Source organism: Physeter macrocephalus, chromosome 6, assembly GCF_002837175.3.
Source record: "Physeter macrocephalus isolate SW-GA chromosome 6, ASM283717v5, whole genome shotgun sequence".
Classification (NCBI taxonomy): Eukaryota; Metazoa; Chordata; class Mammalia; order Artiodactyla; family Physeteridae; genus Physeter; species Physeter macrocephalus.
The window spans coordinates 56,072,513-56,077,501 of NC_041219.1; positions in this window are offsets into that span (position 1 = coordinate 56,072,513).

Below are 4,989 nucleotides of genomic sequence, written 5' to 3' on the forward strand. Positions count from 1 at the left end.
GGGGAGGCCCCAAAACCCCAAAAAAAAAAAAAAAAAAAAAAAAAAAAAAAAAAAAAAAAAAAAAAAAAAAGTGGGCAGAGGACCTGAATAGACCTTTTTCCAAAGAAGATATATGGATGGCCAACAGGCACATGAAAAGATGTTCAACAACACTAATCATCAGGGAAATTAAAACCACAATGCGATATCATCTCACACCTGTCAGAACAGCTACTATCAAAAAAGACAACACACACACACACACACACACACACATATATATATACATAGACACACATACATATTCACATATATATATACATGCAATGTATATTACTGATGAAATATTACTCAGCCATTAAAAAATGAGATCTTGCTATTTGTGACAACATGGATGGATCTAGAGGGTATTATGCTAAGTGAAATAAGTCAGATAGAGAAAGACAAATACTGTATGATCTCACTTTGTGTGGATTCTAAAAAACAAAACGAACAAAGAAAACAAAATGGAAACAGACTCATAGATACAGAGAACAAATGAGTGGTTGCCAGAGAGGAGGGAGGTGGGGGGGCAGGTGAATAAGGTGAAGGGAATTAAGAGGTACAAACCTCCAGTTATAAAATAAATAAGCCACAGGGATGTAATATATAGCATAAGGAATATAAATAAAATATTGTAATAATTTTGTATGGGGACAGATGGTTACTAGGTTTATCATGGTGATCATTTCACAATGTATGCAAATATTAAATCACTACCTAGTACCCCTGAAAATAACATAATATTATACATCAACTATATTTCAATTTTTAAATTTTTAAAATAAACGTTGTGCATGCCTATGTGAAATATCAATGCAGAGAATATTTTTATGTTCTAGTTTTTATCTGAGTCAATTGTTTCAGGAAACATGCAGGTTTGGTTTGGCTCTGGAACATTATATCCCATTCACGTATTTATAAAAGACCCAACTTACACCCTGTTTCATGGTTCAGCTAAAACCACTAAATACCACAAGTAATAGAAAGAAGAATGGAATAGGAGTAAAAGACTGAATCTTGTCACAGTTATGTGATCTCAGGAAACTCATAGAATTTTTTATCTGAACATTGGATTTCTGAAATGTGAAATGGGGAGCATTTTCGCTGCATTCCTCTGTCAGTCTGTTGTGGAGAGCAAACAAAATAATGTGTATGAAAACATTTTTTAATTGTTAAGAAAATCTTTTGGGGTTTTTTGTTTGTTTGTTTGTTTGCGGTACGCGGGCCTCTCACTGTTGTGGCCTCTTCCATTGCGGAGCACAGGCTCCGGACGTGCAGGCTCAGCGGCCACGGCTCACGGGCCCAGCCGCTCCGCGGCATGTGGGATCCTCCCGGACCGGGGCACGAACCCGCGTCCCCTGCATCGGCAGGCGGACCCTCAACCACTGCGCCACGAGGGAAGCCCCAAGAAAATTTTATTGAGGAATAATTTGTATGCAGTGAAATTCATAGAGCTTAAGTATACAGTTCAATGAGTTTTTTTTTTAACAAATGTACACACCTGTGTAACCTACACTTCAATCAAAATGCAGACATCACTACCACCCCCAAAAGTTACCTCTTCCCAGTCAATACTCCCCGGGCCCTGCTTCAGATCCAAACACATCTCTCTTTTTTTTCACTGTAGATTATATATATATATATAAGTAGATTATATATATATATATAAGTAGATTATATATATGTAGATTATATATATATATATATATATATATAGTCTATTCAAGAACTTCAGATTAACAGAATAATACAATATGTATTCTTGTGTGTCTGGTTTTTTTCCCCAGCATAATGTCTGTTAGATTTATCCACACTGTTATACATCAGTAGTTTATAACTATTTATTATTGAATAATATGCCATTATTTATCCATTCTCCATTTTGAGTGCAGTTGGACGGGCTTTGGCAAATGTATATACCCTGTAAACATCACGACAAGCAAGACAGAACATTTCCATTACCTCCAAAAGCTCCCTTGTGCCCCTCTTACCACCAAACCTTTCTCACACCGTGACCCCAGGCACTACTGTTCTGCTTTTTATCACTATAGTTGTGCCTTTTCTAGAACTTCATATAAATGCACTTATACACTGTGTAGACTTGAGTGTCTGCTTTTACTTACCATGATGTTTCTGAATTTATCCACACTGTTGCATGTTATCAGTAGTCTTCTAATGAATGAATGTATCACAATTTGTTTATCTCTTAACTAAGTGATGGACACTTTGGATGTATCTAGTTTGGGGCTATTATTAATAAAGCGGCTAAGAAAATCTGTGTACAAGTAAGTCTTTGTATAGACGTATGTCCTCATTTCTGTTGGATAATTATGTAAAAGTGGGATTGCTGAGGCATTTAGTAACTTTATAAGAAACTACCAAACTGTTTTTCCAAAGTGGCTGTATCATTTTGGCTTTCCCATCAGCAATGTATGAAAGGTCCCATAGCTCAAAGACCTTGTCACCACTTCATATTGCTAGTCTCTTTAATTTTGGCCATTCCAGTGGATGTGTAATGGTATCTTAATGTGGCTTTAATTTGCATTTCCCCAGTAACTAAATAGTGTTGAGCATCTGTTCATGAGCTTATTTGCCAGTCATATATTTTCTCTGGTGAAGTGTCTGTTTAAATCTTTTACACTTAAAAAAAAATGAATCATTTTTCTTCTTACAACTTAATTGTAAGAGTTCTCGTTTTGGATAAACGTCCTATATCAGATACACGTTTTGCAAATATTTTTACCTAGTCTGTGACTTGCTTTTTTATTTTCTTGAAATTGTCTTTCAAGAGCAAAATTTTAAATTTTGATGAAGTTTAATTCATCAGTGCTTTTGGTTTGTACCTTTTGTGTCCTACCTATGCCTACCCAATGTAACAGAATTTTTCTCCTATAGTTTCTTCTAAAGTTTAAAAAATTTTAGCTCTATGTTTAGATTTATAATATTGTGAGTTATTTTTTAATGTATGGTGTGACACGAGTCAACGTTTATTTTTTCCCACATGGCTATCCAATTGTTCCACTGCTATTTGTTAGAAAGTTTACCTTTTCTCCCATAGAATTGGTGGCTTTAACAAAAATCAGTCGATTATATATGACCCACAGGTCTATTTCTGGACTTTCTTGTCTGTCTTTATTCCAATATGATAACTGTCTTGATTACTGTATCTTCTAACATGTCTTGAAATTGGGTAATGCAAGCTGGTGCAAATTTTATCCTTTCTCAAAATTGTCTTGACTACTCTAGGATCTTTGAGTTTCCATATAAATTTAAGAATCAGCTTGATAATGTGTCGAATTTATAGAACAACTTGAGGACAACTGACATCTAAACAGTATTGTCTTTTCATCCATAAGCATATAGTTTTTAGTGTAAAACTCTTGCATACATCTTGGTAAACTTTAAGTATTTCATGTTTTTTGACACTATTGTAAACAGTATTATCTTTATCCCCATTTCCAATTATTAGTTGCTAGTATATAGAAACACAATTGATATGCTGTGTATTGTCCTTGTATGTGCAATCTTGCTAAACTCTAGTTAGTTCTATTCACTTTTTTGTAGGTTCATTTTTGTAGCTCTATTCACTTCTTGTAGATTTACTTTTTTGTACATATTAAGAGTAGGTCGGCTGTAAATATTGTTCTATCTCTTCCTTTCCAATTCACTTCCTCCTTTCCCTTCCTTTTATTCTTTTTCTACTTGACTTCATTTCCAAAGAGCTTTGGTATAACGTTGAGTAGAAGTGAGGAAAGCGGACATCCTTGTCTTCTTTCTAATTTTAGGGAGGGAGCCTATAATTGTTCGCCGGTAAACATGATGTTAGCTGTTGGCTTCTCCTAGATTCCGTTCATTAGTCTGAGGAAGTTTCAGTCTATTTCCAGTTTGCCGTGTGTTTTTATCATGAATGAGTTTTGAATGTTCTCAAATCCTTTTCCTGCATCTATTGAGTTGATCATGTGGTTTTTCGTTTTGTCTACTGATGTGATGAATTATTGCTACATTGCTTGATTTTCCAAGATTAAATTAATATTTCATTCCTGGGACAAACTCCACCTGGCCAGGATGTTTATTCTCTTTGTATGTCGCTGGATTTAATTTGCTAATATTTTGTTAAGGGTTTTTTGCGTTTATGTCCTTGAGGAGCCCTGGTCTGTAGCTTTCTAGTACCGGTTTTCTCCGCTCTCCGGAAGTAGAGCATCCTATGAAACCTTTTGTAAGCCGAAATGGCAGAAAGCAAAGAAGCAAGGACCTTAGGACACGTCTTGCTAATGGATGCACAAAATAAATCGAGATAAAGCACGGATGCTCACAGACACAGTTCAGAGCGTGGAGGCTTGAGGCTGAGACGCGGAGATGCTGAGTGCTGCTCCGGGGAGGAGCGTGGCCGGGCCACGCTTGCTGCCACTCTGGGGTGCACGCTGCCTCGCTAAGGGCTCACTGCGAAACAAGCGTTGAAAGCTGTTTGCCTTTTTCCATAACAGCAAAAATCCTCTTGGGATTTCCTTCAGTTAGCAGAAACAGGTACTGATAAAGGTCTTTCACAAAAGTCAAGTGGCACAAACCAGACTTTCAAAAAACAGAGGACGCCTGTAATCCCTTTGTCTGGTTTGTTTACGAGAATAATGCTGAACTCATAAAACGAGTTAGGAAACACCTTTTCTCTTTTGCTTTATAAAAGCATTTCTGTAGGATTGGTATTATTTCTTCCTTAATTATTTGACAGAATTCACCAGGGAAACCATTTAGGTCTGGAGTTTGTGGACAAGTTTTAAGTTACAGATTTAAAATAGTAAATAGATATATGAATATCCAGCCCATCACTTTCTTCTTTTTTTTTTTTTTTTTTTTTTTTTTTTTTGCGGTACGCGGGCCTCTCACCGCTGTGGCCTCTCCCGTTGCGGAGCACGGGCTCCGGACGCGCAGGCTCAGTGGCCATGGCCCACGGGCCCAGCCGCTCCGCGGCAC